Raw genomic sequence first — 16,423 nt, 5'->3', positions numbered from 1 at the left:
CTCCTACATTGGAAGTTTTGAAAGTATGAAGTAGTAAGAACTGCAGTCAATTTCATGCTCAATACAAAATATTACGAGCTGGAAAGTTCTGTACCAGAGGCTTCAAATGAAATAGTAAAAAAAAGGAAAAAAAATCATATATAGTTCATTTGAAAAGCATAAAGCTTACCTGTTCCATTAGGTAATTTGGAGAGTCTAAATAGCTTCAATCATTGCTGTGAAGCGCTACCGTTTTCTGAGGGAAGTTACTCTTCAAACTAGAGCTGCTGGTCAATAAAAAGCAGGGATTCTGTGGTCATGATATTTGTGCAATATTTCTGCATTATCAACTTTTGATTCAGAAAGGGGGAGAAACATACCTGTAGTATCCCCAAGGAAAGTCTGTAGCAATCTATTAAATGAATCTAACATTGCACCTTTGGAGAGTTTAGAAATTGTTTCACAGAACAATTGCATTGCTTTTATTTACAGTTTCATAGGTCATCTCCCAAATCTATGAAGGCTGTACAGTGAAAAATTGAAACACCTTAGCATTGCTACAAACTACCCTTTACTTTTTATTTTTTCAGGAGTCAGATCATGAAGATTTTTTTTATTAACAATAAAAATATTTTAAAAAACATTCTTCAAGTCCGTTTTAAAAATTGTGTTATTTAAAAAATGAAAAAGTCACTTACATACAAACATAAGGACCTTGCAACAAATTATGTTTCTAAAAGTTGATTGCATAGCATGATACAAACACATATGCAAAGATACATATACGCATTCAATCATGACACTGTTAGTGTGATTTAACTTTTACTTATGCATTGATTGCAAACCATTCAGATAAAAACCAAGTCTTTTACCACCACTTGTAATGAAATGAGGATGGTAGAATAGCCAGGCTATGCCAACCCAACATTCTGGTAACCAAAGGTCAGGGAGCAGTATTCCAGTTAAGGTTAAATGTCTATTTGTGTTTTCCACTAGAAGTAAGTAAGTTCTTTAAAAATCAATCTCCTACCACAGCAACCTTACTCTATCCTTTTACCCCCAGCCTGGAACCTAAATCCTTCACTGAAGGAAGAATGTAGGCCTTAGGGTAAGCATGACTTTTTCTCATTGAGTCTCTAAGACTAATTATAAGAGACATTATTTGCTTATTTTCTTTCTTGGCCATTCAGCTACTTTTGGTAACTTGCTGTGATTTGTTTCCTTGACCTGCTATTGCACTGGTACTTAAACTCAGGGCATTCTTTTCCTGCTTATTCTGCAAGTGCTCTCCCACTTGAACCCCCTTCCAGCCCAATATTTTCCTGCTTATTTTTGGAGATGGAGTTTTCTGGACTATTCTTCCAGGGCTGTCTTGAAACTTTCATCCTCTGGATCTCAGCCTTCGGGTAGCAAGGATTACAGTGTGAGCCAGCAGAACCTGGATGACCATGCTAGTCTGAAGCAGCATGATAAAAAATCTTCCACTAACACTTTGAGGAACTTGTAATCTACATTTCCTGGTGTTTGAAAAGAGCCTATTTGAGGTTTCTTTCCAGCCAAATCATTCACAGGAAAGACAAGAACATGCAATCCTTGAACTGATGTTCTTATTCTGTAATAATGAGAAACACTTGAGATGGGACTTCACCACTGTGGTAGTCATTCAGCTAGCTGCCATGGCAATATGCCACAGACATGTTGTCTTACAGTTCTGGTGGCTGGATTTCACAAAATCAAAAAGGCAACAGGCCTGATTTCTTAGGCCTCTCTCTCTAGATTGTAAATGTTTCCCTCCTCACTATGTCTTCATATGGTCTTTCCTTATTGGGAAGCCCTAGGCCTTCATGCTATGACTTCCTTGGACACTCATTACTTCCTTAGAGGCTCCATTCCCAAATATAGTAGTATTGTAGGGCAGAGATTCAACATGTGAATTTGGGGCAGAGAACATCATATAAAATTCCATCCCCATAGTACTTGAGTCATGAGGTATCAAGGAGAAAAGTAAACAGCATTAAATGACTTTGATTCTCTTCTGAGGAAAGAGTAAACTTTGCTTGTACACAGTGTAATTTTTGGCATCAGACAGAATGACTTTAACTGGAGATTAGCCATGTCTTTGTGGAAGCTGCCACATTGACAAGGATGGAATTAGGGTAGTTCATTTAATATGTTGATTTGACTAAGCAATGTAGTACCTAGATGTGTAGTCAAGCATCATTCTGGATGTTTCTTTCAGAATTTTTTGCTTTGAGATCAATGTGGGAACTGGTAGACTGACTAGAAACAATGCGTCCTTTATAAGGAAGGTAGGCTTTGTCCAATGAACTGAAAACCTAAAGAGAACAAGAGGCTGACTTTCCTCCAAATAAAGATTTCTTCTGGTTGCCATTCTTAACACTAACTTAGACTCTTTTTTTCCTGATGGCCTTTGAACTATGGCCCTATAAGTTCATCCTGGTTCTACAGCAGTAGCCTCCGAGCCTTCAAATTCAAAGAGATTCAGACTGTGGATTTTTGCAGAACCTTGATTCTTCTCTTGAGAATTCTGACTAATTTCAGATATGCTTTTCAAAGGCTGGTTATCTCCCACTTGTCACTTAATCATGTGCATTGTAAATGTTTCCTCTTTAGTCATGTTAATATTTTCTAGTTGCAAAATTTAGGAATTAGAAAAAAATCTCAGTGATCTTTCCTACAGTTTTCTGACTCCTTGTGTGAGTCACAAGCTTAAGTGATTACAAAATATTTAAATGACTATAAAATATTTCCTGAAGTCCCTAAGGTTTTAGCTATATAACCTCTGGTAAATAGTTATCTATTCTGAAATCCAGTTCCTCATTTATAAAAGAGGAATAAAAATACATCCCCTTTTAATCCGTTAGTCACTTTAGTGTCTGATAATAAGGCATATAAATGTTCCTCTAAAAGTACAAGCCATCATTGTGTGAATGAATTTAGTACTATCAATACATAATGTGTACAGGTATTTGCTACTATGTGTTTATCTGATGTTAAAAGTCCCCACAACTTAATGAACAAATGTTTGAAGACAATGGCAAGTTAGAGCACATATTCAGCTATTTTACTTTCCCACTTTGCAATGGACAGTTGAAACCAGGGAGACAATGTAGCACTAATATGTAAAGGGCTTTGGAATTTTTCTAATGCCTAGTCTTCCTGTAACCACTACCAGGAGACCTGAGTAATCAACACAAGTGAATACCATGATCTCATCTGTAAATTACTTACTAAGAGATCAATTTTGTAGGTCAGTCTATCATTTCAAAGTATGTGTAGATTTCTATTCATTTATACAATGCCATATCAATGTGGAGGTGGGGTGGGAAACATAGGGCTAATCAATATGGTTTCTATTAGAAATAGGAATCTTAAGTCTCTCTTCATTAACTGTAAGAATGCATTTCCACCCCTTCCCTCAGTATTTGAAATCTCTGTGGTCATTTCTTTTCTGCTCTGCAAATTCCCAAAGACTCTAGACCATGAGAGTTTCCTTGCAAGAAAATATTTGAAAAGGAACGAAAAAAAAAATCACACAGTATGACCAGAGTACAAAGGCCACCCCTTTCTCACCTTTCTTCAACCACAATGAGGGTACTTTCTCAGGTTTTGTTCAAATCACATAGAAGAAACTAAAGTTCTTGGATTAAACTTAAGCAGAAGGTTTCATCTTTCCTTTTGTCACTGAGTCATAAAAAAGAAACAACCCAAAACACATTCAACTCAATCGAAGTTTAACCAATCACAGAGCTTTATTAAACATAGCATCAACTGAAAGAAAATATGTAGTTCTTGCCCAGGAAGGGATGGATGCCAAGAAAAGAGTAATTTTCTGGCTTTGTCTTTGAGATCTATAAATTTTATTCTTTGTGCAACTCACTATGTTGCTGAATAGCTGTTGATATTAAACAGGAGAGGAAACTTACAAATGGACAGGGAAATACATCAGGGATTATCAGATTTTAACTAGTCACACTTCACAAGGACCATGCTCACATCAGTTTTTGACCTCAGAATGCATAAAACACTTTCTTTTCTCTTCTATTATTCTACCTCCTTATTTTTGTGGCCAAGTTTATATTGGATGCAAAATTCGTTCAGACCCAAACTTGGCATGTGAACCCTTGCTTTGGCTGCCTTTGGGTTAGCACCAATTTGCAAAATAAAGTCTGAATAATAATCTAAGCTGTAAGAGTGCAAAGCAAAATAAGTCTTTACCATCTTATCAAGGAATATAAATCAATCTGGCATGGAAGTCAACCTTCATTTCTATGTAAAAGATCCAGATGTAGTTATGATACTATTTTATAAATATAACCAACATGTTAGACATAATGAGAGCCAAAGACTCCATGGATCTCATAAATGGCCCTTCATAAAATCAGTCCAAGCCTTGGGGCATGGAATTCACTTGATAGATTTTGCCTTTATTCTGATTGCCTTCACCTCTTCCCTCCTGATACTTACTCAATGCAATTTCTTTCCTTCCTCCTTATATTCTGTCATGTCTTTGCCCCATGTATTGCCTAGAGGCAATAGATTGGCTCTTTAAGGAACAATTTAAAGCCAAAAGGGAGTTGTTTTTGGAACATGTATCTGCAGTGATAACAGATTGTGATTTCGAATGTTGATCTTCATCATTTAGTGTTTCCAACGTAGGCCTGAATATATTAGCGTGCTGATACCTCAAACTTCATGGAAACCCTTCATTGGACTAGACCCATATTGAGGTGCTGCTCATTGGGCACAAAGCTCTGTCCACAGTTTTTGTTTGTAAACCTACCACTCATAAAATGCCGGGATTTTACTTCCTTTAGTGTACAGCAACCTGTTAGGGAAACACTAAAATATGAGGAGGAGACGCTTAGGACCTAAATAGGAGGACCTTTCTTGCTGTTGCTACTTTGACAGCCACACTAGGCCCTCTCATCCAATCTCTTCTTTCTCTTTGCAATCCATTGTCACCAGATGGTATCCTTGCCCAATCTCCTCAACTTGGCATGTTTGCAACCCCTTTGATTTTGCAATTTCAAAACACCAAAGCCTCTACTATCCCAGGATGTATTCTCCTGGTATCCAGTTTGAGATTTGATCCTTTTCTAAGTGGAAGGCAATGGCATCTGGTGTTAATATGCTCTCCCCCTCTTAACACTCATGAATCTCCCTTCAGTTACTTTAATACTTTGCAAGGGATTGCTATCCTTTCCTACCAAATTTAATTTCAAAAGATTTTTACCTTTCTTTAACCTTGTGGAGGCACCTGATTTCCTGGGGTCTCCATTTTCTTTCCATTTGTTGGCTTTCTCCACTTCCTCTTTGGCCCTACCCACCCTGGAATTGATAGCAAATAGGAGAACAACTGATATCAGCCTTCATGGATCACTGAGCTATCTGCCGCCCCTGGTTGAGAAGATGAGATCCTAGAGGAATGCTTTAATATATTTTTTCTGTACCTTCTATACACTTGCACTGCTGAAGGCTGATGACCATACTGACATGATCTTGTGTGTTTGTGCTCAGGGCTGCTTATTAATCCTTTGCTTAGCTTCTATTCTCTCTCCCTTCAGAGAAAAATCTTTACCACTCTCCTTAAATTTGCCACACAACATCCACCCTCACTGTCAGCAAATGGCCTCCTATCTACTCTGCTCTGATGACTGCGGTCATCAGGTCTGACCTCTGCCAATTTCCTGTCTCCTTCAGTTCTTGTCTTATCTCAACATACACCCTTCCCTCCTGATATATCCCTGAACAAGATGCCCCTTCTCCTGCCCAGATCTCTTCCCATTTTGTTCCATTTGGTTAACTCTTCATTCATCTTTTTAAGATATCTTAAGTGGTCACTCTTCCAAGAAGGGATCCTTAAGGTCCATCCCCATAGCTAGCTTGAGCAATTCTCTTTAAAGCTTTCTCAGAACACATTCCTGATATTGTGGTATTAACTATTCTGTTATAAAGCTGATGTGATATGAGTTTTGAGATCATCCAGATAAATACCCAAGGCCTATTCACCTATAATCCTCAATGCCTAGATCAGGTATGTTGTATAAAAGAGATAGTTTTACCTATTTGATTTATCAAACCTTCTTTCATAACCAAGTATATTTCATGAATGCAGCATTAATCAACAATAAGAAAAACAAAACAGAAAGACCAGACAAATTGGGTGTGAATGCAGTGGTAAGGTATTTGCCTAGCAAGCCACAAGGCTCTGGTCTTAGCCCTCACTCTGGAAATTAAAAAACAACTACAACAAATCTAGACTAAGAAATCCACAAAGGAACACATCTCATGGGATTACATCTTATTTTTCTTAAAACATGTATGTGTGCTACTATGTACACATCTACACATGTATTCATATTTTCTAGCATGTTTTATGGAATAAAAGAATCTCTTGTTCTACAGTCTAATGCTGATGCATGCCTCTGGCCTATTTTGCACTGGTTGTTTGTGAGAATCTTACTTTCTGTCCGGGTGTATTCATGGATAACATCCACCACGTTTAGGTATGCTATCATAACTAGGGTACCAGGCATGTACCACACACATACATCCAACTGTCTGCTGAGATGAACTCTCATACACACTTCTGATCATTGTTTTTTGGAATCATTATGCTCCTAATTCTAGCATCCTCAGGCAGTTGGGATGAGAAGCATGTACCATCTGATTTAGCTATTGATTGAAAAGGGTCTCACATGTATACCTGAGCTGATCTGGAAACATGATCCTACAGGATCTGGAAACAGGACCATACAGATCCTTTCAAGTAGCTAACATTGCAGAGGTGATCCACAATGCCTGGTTTGTTTTGTTTTTTTCCCATCTTTGTTTCACCTTTTTAAAGCTGCCACAAAACAAATAAATTGAAGATTTCAGATGACTGGCTTCATCTTGTAAATTCAGAAGGCCAGATCAATGTAGACTTTGCAGCAGTGACAGAATGATTCTGATAAGTGTAATGATCATCATCATCGTCATCATCATCACACATAAACAGAAACAAGGAGCATGGCAAACAGAAGAAAGATGATGCTAGCCTAAAAGCACTCTAAAATATCATATAATAATTGCTTTGCTTGACATATCTTAAATCCATTTTTATCCTATAAGCTACTGTCAAATAAACTAAATTGCCCCAATAAAATCTTAGATAGTTCTCTCTTCATATGGTTCCTCATTCGTGGATTCAACTACCTGACAATCAAAAATGTTTTTTAAAAATTCCAGGTAGTTCCAAAAAGCAAATCTTGGGGCTGCGAATATGGCCTAGTGGTAGAGTACTTGCCTTGCAACAAGCAAATCTCATGGTTTTTTTTTGTGTGTGTGTGCCAATCACTATACTAAATCCTCAGGAATGAATTGATGAGTAGCACACTCTGCTGTTATCTGTCATTATTTCACAGACTCTCTAGTCCTTCCACTACATGGTAGGCCATTTCCTGTCTCACATCATATTTTTATATTATATATTTGGCCTTCAATAGGATAAATGCACTGGCACTGAGCAGGTGCAAGCATTTTTCATTCCCATAATTCCCTCAGCATAACACCATTATATTATTTTTAAATTTAATTTTATTGTCAAGGTGATATACAGAGGGGTTATAGTTATATATGTAAGGTAGTGAGTACATTTCTTGTCAAACTCGATACTCCCTCTCTTATTTTTCACTCACATTCCCTTTCCCCAACCGCATGTAAGTTGTACAGTTAATTTCCAGTGTATGGTCTTGTGAGTATCATTGTTGCATTGGCTCTCCCTTTGTCCTTTGTCTCACCATTTTGATGTTCCCCTTCTTTTCACTAATTCAGATAAACGTATACATAATACCCAGGGTACCAAAATCAAATAGTGACAACAGGGGATAAAATATAGGAAAGACAAATGAAATTAAAAAATTATATAATACATTAAAAATAACAACAGCAATGCAAAACCTCTTCTTTCCATATCTTGGAGTTCATTTTGCTCAGCATCATCTTTTATGATTATGTGTGCATAGCTATTGAGCTATTGTGATCCTCTACTGGGGCTATCCTAGACCAACCCAGATGCCCCTCATTAGATGAGTGGATCAAGAAAATGTGGTATATATACACAATGGAATTCCATACTTCCATCAGAAAGAATGGCATTGCCCACTTGTATGGAAATGGAAAGACTTGGAAAAAAACATATTAAGTGAAGTGAACCAGGCCCAAGGAAACATAGAATCTATGGTTTGCCTTGTTGCTAATAATACCATTATATTATACATAGTCTATAGCCAACTTAAAAGTACCCAGGAGGATATGAATAGTGTATATGGAAATATTGCAGTATTTTACTAAAACACTTGACCATTCATGAATGTTGGTATCCTGGTCCTAGAGACAATTCCTTCTGGATACCAAGGGGTGTCTGTATTTATATATGAATTACATTTTAAAGATACACTTCAATATTTTCTGGTTGTACAGAGATTTGAACTTAGGACATTTATGCTTGCTAAACAGTTGCTAAAACATAATAACAGGCCCAGTAGGTATGTTGTTTAAGTTTGGCCTTGAATTGTCATGATATTTCTATGTGTATATAGGAGTAAACCACTATGCCTCATATGTTTTGTTGAGATACAGTTTTCCTAACATTTTGTTCATGCTGGCCTTGAACTTCAGTCTTCCTAATATCTGCCTCCTGAGTAGCTAAAAGAACAGGCATATGGTAAACGCTTGACTTTTACAGTATTTTAGATATACATAAAACCTGTGAAAATAGTATTCTTTTTTTCTATACCTTCATGCATTTTTCCCTTTTGCTAATGTTTTACTATCATCCTGTTAGATTTGTAACAAATATGGAATCTACACTAGTATATTTTTTACTATACTAACTCAATTCCACCCCATACTTGATTTTCATTTACATGTCCACCAATATCTTTCTGCCTTTCAGTGCTATAGAATCCTACCCTAAGCAGTGTATAACATGTATTTACCAGGCCTCCTCAGTTTCCAAGGCTTCTTAAGGGTTTGTCAGTCTTGGTTCTTCACCACCTTGGCAGTATGGGAAATTGGTAGGATATCCTGAAAAATGTCCCACAATATAAGTTTTTCTGGCTTATGTTTTTGGGTTGTTTTTTTTTTAAATGGAGACTAAGATTGAGGCTCTTGGGAGGTAGAATACCAGTCACATATCATATAGTGGGGGCAGAATCTATTCATATGATTTATGTCTGTTCATATTAACCTGATATCCGTGTACAGAGAAACTTCATAACTATTGTGTTATGTGATTCTTTTAATGATCATGAAATGGATAAGTTGGCATAATCCATTTTGCAGTAGAAGATATTGAGTCTGAGGATATTGTGCTGTGACTTTTACCTCATAGGGCTCTTACAGTACTGGGTTGATCTCCTCTAAATTATATAGAAAATCAGTGCTTATATGAAGCAAAATCATACAATGCTTGGTAGAGTAAACCCATTCTTGTGGGTTAGCACGGTTTATATTTCAATGGTACATGTTATCTTTATACTGTGGTTATAATCACAGGCTTTTTAATACAAATGTAGATCATATTGGTCAAACAACCAATCAAGTAACAAATGACAGGCTATATAAACAAAACATCATCATTTAAATTCATGTGAATTTTAAAATAAAAGACTGGTTATTTTGTGTTGGTCATGCTGTCTTTTCTTATAGATTCACCTTTTATTAAAACCTAACCCCAAAATATTAAAATTCATTTAAAAGGTTATTTTTTATGGAGGAAGTCAACTTATGAATACGAAAACAAACATTTTGGGTTCATAACTATATTAGTCATATCTCAGACAGGGAAAGAGCTTGAGGACAACTGTATCTCTGGAGACAAAACAATAACAAATTTGTGGTAAGTATAATTATATATTGCAGACACAATTATATATTGTTATGATAAAATCAGTATTTTGGAAATAATAATAGCATATTTAGCTCTTATTATGAGGCAGGTTTATTGTAAATGATAATTTTCCACTGTTAAAAATAATGTTTTTCTGTGCCTCATATTTGTAATTCTAGCTATTCAAGAGGCTGAGATCTGAGGATTGTGGCTTGGACCAATTACAGGCGGACAAAACTTAGCATCTCTTATCTCCAATTATCCAGCAATAATAAAGAAATGGAGGCATGACTCAAGTTAAGTTTTGAGCACAAAAAGCTAAGGAAGAGTGTAATTCCCTGAGTTCAAGGCCTTAAACTAACTTACACAAACAAAATAAACCAACAAAAAACTCATATATTGTATTAAATTTTACTGCTCTCTTCATAATTTAAATGAGGACACTAAAGCTCAGAATTTATGTAGTCTTAATGTGTAGCATGCTAGGGTTGTAATGACAAAACATATAGACCACATATCTGAAAGTGTCACAGCAATATTTATTACAATTAAAATCAGTTTTAAAAAGAAGAATTAAAGAAATATCTTCAAATACAGCTACATTCAGAGATACTGGGGGTTAAGACTTCAACACATGTATGGACAGGGCCATAATCAACCTATAACAGGAGCTGTGATTCCTATCAAGTCACATGATGCTAAAGTCAAAATTATAAGTACTTTGTTCTCCTGAGAGATGAAGCTCACATTATTCAGAGGGGAGAGAACATCAGCATGTTTAGTCTTTATTTTTCCTTTTTTAGCATAGAAGATGAATCAGGGATTTTGCTTTTCAATGATCTCCCATCACATAAGAGAATAAGGCATTGAGCTTATGCTCATGAAATTTGCTAACTTTATCCTGTATCTCTCCATTCGCAAGCAGCTGGACTTAGAAGAATAGTCAGTGATGGTACCAGATGGGAAATAACTCATTTTTGTTCTGTGGAGTTTATTCAACCCTTGCTTATATCTTTATTTATTTATTCAGCAAATATTTGTTGAGTGCCTGCTACATTCCAGGCAGTCTTTCTAAGCACTTTGGAAATATCAACCAGTTTCATCCTAGCCATAAACATGAACCTACTATCTTTTTTTAAATAGGTGAGAACTCAAATCTCAAAGGGATTATACAACTTGCCAACAGTCATATCACTTAAGAAGTACAGCCAATTCTTGAAGAAAGAGAATTGGGTAAGAGAGTTTTACCTAGAGTTTTTCTCTTCCTTGGTTGTTTTTAAAGTGTCTGAATATTGACAATTATTACTAACCTTTAGTGGGTGTTTTTTTTAGAACAGCAATCATTACAGTTACTGCTAGCTTTGTAAAGCTGTTTTTATCCATTGAAAATAGGTTATAACATAATCAGAGTTACAATGTCTACTTCATTCACTTTTTAAAGAACAGCAAAGAAGGGCTGGGGATATAGCCTAGTGGCAAGAGTGCCTGCCTCGGATACACGAGGCCCTAGGTTTGATTCCCCAGCACCACATATACAGAAAACGGCCAGAAGCGGCGCTGTGGCTCAAGTGGCGGAGTGCTAGCCTTGAGCGGGAAGAAGCCAGGGACAGTGCTCAGGCCCTGAGTCCAAGGCCCAGGACTGGCCAAAAAAAAAAAAAAAGAACAGCAAAGAAATAATTTTAAAATTCTGTTTCTAATTTGTGAACTAGGAGCTAAAAATTTCACTTTTGAAATGAAGGTTTTTCAATACTCAGAAAACTAAAAGCAATGTTAGAAACCCTGAAGTGCTGGGACAGGAATTTAGAGGAAATCCAATAAGACTGAATACTGATTCTGGCCAATGGAGATACCAGACTGGAATAAAAGATTGCAGAAGTGAGCACATTTCCTTCTGTGAGGGTTACCAGGAAGCTGATGCTATAACCAGAAGGTACAAAGAGCAGCAATGCTCGTGGTCTTTGCTCAAGGTCTTTGCTCAATAATTATGGCTGGTAATAGTAGAAATGGCTAGAGATCTTCTCTGCTTCCTTCTTCAGAGTTTTTTGTCAATACTTTCCTTCAAATTAATGTACTCACTTCCTTCTGTATGAAACTGTAACCCCTCTGTATATCACTTTATCAATAAATAAATTTTTAAAAAGTAAAACCTGAAAGTTGATCTTTATAAAAAAGAAAGGTTAGCTAGGTATGTTGGCATGCACTTCACCTATAATCCCAGATACTCAAGAGGAAAAGATAGGATGATCATAGTTTGAGACCAGCATAGGAGAAGTTAGAGATAATCTTTCTAAGTACAAACAAAATTCTTAAAAAGTAATAGAGAATTTGTCTTGCATAAATGAGGCCTTGGATTCAATCAATTACCTGTACCATGAAAGAGATGGGGGTAGGAACTGAGGTACTCATTTAAAAATGGGGAGAACAATAAAGGGAGAACCACTGTGGCTAGATATGTTCACACCTAGAGCTGGTGTATAGGGAAGAAGACAAAAGTCAATTCAGTTCCACTAAGGACTGAATCAAATGCAGTAAGCATTGGTGCTCAGAGGAACTTTCCGTATCTAGCTTTCCTGCCCACTCCTTTTCACTAAACTACAAAGGAAGCCAACTTGACAAGTCTTTCCTGACCCATACACAGGACCACTGCCCATTCAGTGGACAAACAATAGCTTAGAGCATTTACATAGATACATTTTGGAGTCAGTCTAGATCTGATTTGCAAAAATGTAAATGGAATAAGAGGGCCAGCACATTGTTTCAAGAATGGGATTGAATTAGCCAAACAATTAACATGAAGACAAATGATTCAAGAGGATAAGATAATCAAAAGATCATAAGTAATAATATTCAAAGTATTTTTAAAAGGTATTATCACCAACCAAACCAGAATAAGCTACTGTGAAAAATGACATATTCATTAATAACTAAGGCATGTTACAAAAAAAAGTTGACAAAAAATCAGGAGCTCAATAAAGGAGCTCAATAATAAAATAATCGAAAGGCCAGTTACACATCTGGAAGATAAATATCAGAAACACTACTGGAACATGAATGATAATGACAAAAATGAAAATTATAAAACCTTTAAGAAGGGGATGGCAGAAACAAAAGAGAAGAAACTATCAAATAAGTAATAACTAATAAAGAATCAACTAGACAATGATACAAGATTACTGCACTAGAGAAAGCATATGAAAAATATATCTAAGCACAATCAAATGGTAAGTATTTCATAATAGAAAAAATTTCTCAAAATTTGAAACATTTAAAAAATACTTATCTGTAAGGTTGGAATGGCATTCAGTGAAAGAATTTACCTCATATTTTCAAAGCTCTGGTTTTCATCCCCAATGCCAGAACATAACTAAACAAAAAGAAACACCCAAGAACGCCAAGAAGTTATCATTCTAGCTAGATGACATGTCAATGTGTCAATAACATTACTCAGGGATTTCTTTGGACTGGAGATGTATGATATGTGTATGTTAACCCACAGTCAACCAGCCTGCCAGCCTTCATTCTATCCCTGCTCAAACTGCTATGCCTAGAATATCATTTTGAAGGTTGAAGAGAAAACTAATGTTCACTTTGCATAGAGATTGCCAATGACTGGACTGCAGTCATTGAGAACCTCTACTGTGAATCACCTTATTACCTGGTATAATGAATCAATTCATCACACAGGTCAGAGTTCTCAGATAATAATACCACTAGGTTGAGGCCTTCAACACAAGCACCTCTGGGAGGATATTCTAGATCCAACCTGGTACCTATAAGTAAAAGAAGTAATCAAATTATGTTTCTTAGGAATTGGAACTCAATATGGAGGAATTTGGCTGGAAGCCCACAGTGCAAAAATTTATCAACTGAAACTACATAGTCCCTAATGTCACTCAGGTACAGTGTTGGGCTCTGGCTCTAGTTGCCTACTGCTTTGTTATTATGCTTCCTGCTCTGATTCTGAGGAATTCCATCTCCAATTTTGGACCATGCCATTTCCTTTGATTACTAAACTGCCTCTACTTGAGCTAGCTTGAGATAGTCCCTTTCTTGCAACTAAAGTCACTCTAGTTCAAAGAGAAGCCTGACAAGCAATGATGCCAAGTTTATATTCAGTGGGGAGGAGAGTTCTGGTGATGGTTGGCCACCAGAGACCAGGTGGTAATTCATATCTGCTTTGGTGTGATACAGGGTGTTCATGAGAATTGGGTGCATGCAACTAAGATTCCTGTTCAAGAACAGTACACTGTTCTTTTTAATTGCTTCCCCCTACCCTTCCTTCTTTTTTAAAACTTTATTGGGCTATTAAATTGGAGGTCTCAAGATACTTCCCAATGCCTCCAGTCCTTTGAAATGGTTCAGAAGAAAATTAAAAAGAAATAACCTTTACATTCTCTTTAATGATAGGTTTGTTTTTAGGATGGAGAGTCAACAGAGCCTAACTTTCAAAACAGGAAATAAGAAGGATTTTTGAAAGAGGTCAGATGGGCCTCACCTTCATTTCATTTTTAACCCCTTCTCCTAGAGTCCTTCCTGAAAGACACAGAGAAGAGCTATTCTGATAGCAGGCAACTAGTCTTCATGGCACCATCAGTGAGGCTGGGGATTATGCCAAGAGTCTTGCACATACAAAACAAGAGTTCTACCACAGGAGTCACAACACTTACCTTCATATTTTGTTTCCTTCTATAGATAGGCCCTTGTCTTCTACCTTTTCTTCAAGCTAGCTCTGCACTGGTAATCCTCCTGAGTAACTGGGATTATAGGCATAAACTACCATGCCCAACTTTCTAGCTTTCTTTTGAATATAAGAATTTCCCAGACCACTTGGCCAAAGCCATCTCGGTGATTGTGATGAACTGAGATACCTATTAGAAATGCTTCATCATTGTGTCTCAACATAATCAGAACATGAATATTATACAAATCATAAATGTGACCAAGACTTTCCTTCTCTAAATTAAGATTTATTGAGTCACCTAATCACAAAATTAACCTCATTTTCTGTTAACATTCAATATACAGTGTAGTCCCACTGACTTAAAACCCAAGATTACCTAATTCAAGCCCAAATGCTTTCTAATAAATAATTCCCCAGTGTTTAAACCTTTCTAACACTTTCTTACTGTGATATCTCATAGTACCATCATGAAGTGTGTCTCAGAAAGTAGTAATCCCAATCTGTTCAGCTCCAGATGTGTTCCTCATGATGTTTGGCTAGAGGACTTAGGAAAGTTGGGTTTCTCTGCTTCATTCATACATTTCCTTTTCTCAGATCATCACAAAGCAGCCACTTCTCTTAGTCCTAGCAACACATTCCAATGCCTATGAAGTACTGTGTGCTAGGTGCTTAGTATAGATTCACTTATTCAAACCACTAAAGGCCTTAGGAGTAGATAGGCTCAGTACCTAATTTACAGATGGGAAAACTGGGGCACAGAAACCACAACCTCAATAAGTAAATGAACTAGCAACTCTAGACAGCCATTTGGGCTCTGACTTCCACCCCATGCTACTGCCCCCAGTCTATGCCCACTGTGCTCTGCTTGTCTGCTTCCCAGCCTAGCCAGTACTGCTGATGCCAGACGTATACAGAAAAAGGCACTGTAATAAACAGCCCCAGGAAATTATTGCTGAGTTTCCTGTAAGATGCTGGGGGAGAAGGCACAACCATAGGAAACACAAATAAATAATGTCTCCCAGATCTCAGGGCTGGAAATAACTTCTGAACTATTTCTAAGTAGTTGGGATTTGTTTTCACCTAATATAGGTTGTCACATAACTCAAGAGGGTTGCCACCTTGATTGTAAAGGAGGTGGGGCAATGGTTTAAAATTAAATAAATGTAAGCAGGGAAATTATTGGCATTATTTTTCTTTCAACATTACTAAAAATGAACAGGAGAATATTCCTTCCTGTGAATAGTCTGGTACTTTTAAATTCTTCCTTTGTAACCAAGAAAAAGGGAAGCTGGGCCATAGAGTTTTGGATGCAGTAATTAAAATCTAACAAAAGTCCAATAACCTTGTTCAATTTATTATTTTAATTACTTTTGTAATTACTTTCTATCTGTGGCCAAGCACACTAGCTTTCCATTTACAAGTGACTCAAAATTTCTTTTAAAAATAAATATATCCCAGTGACAGTCTGTGTCCCTTTAAAAAAAAGAAAAGTTAAACAAATAGTGCTACAGCTGGTAAGACACCAAACAGGGAAATACAAACATGAAGGTGCCTGGAAACTATGACTTCACTTCCCTCTTTGCTGGATACTCTGAAGACTGGAGTTCAATTCATGGGGCATCCTCTCAGGAGTTCCTGTGCCATGGCCCTGTCCATGACTCTTACCTAATGTCAATCCTAGATTTGGCTTCTGTTGTCCTCTCTATCTCCTTCCTATCTCACTACTCTCCATCCTTGATCAGGAGGGGATAATGGCAGGAGTGAGATAGGGAGGGATGCAAGTGGCATGATAAAGAATATCTCTCAGTAACACTGTGTCAGAGAATAAAAGTGACCCGGACAATCCTTATGCTGAGTGAGGTGCA

This window comes from Perognathus longimembris, chromosome 2 (assembly GCF_023159225.1).
Source record: "Perognathus longimembris pacificus isolate PPM17 chromosome 2, ASM2315922v1, whole genome shotgun sequence".
In the NCBI taxonomy this organism is placed as follows: Eukaryota; Metazoa; Chordata; class Mammalia; order Rodentia; family Heteromyidae; genus Perognathus; species Perognathus longimembris.
The sequence above is the reverse complement of the archived record's forward strand: the minus strand, read 5'-3'. Positions refer to the sequence as shown.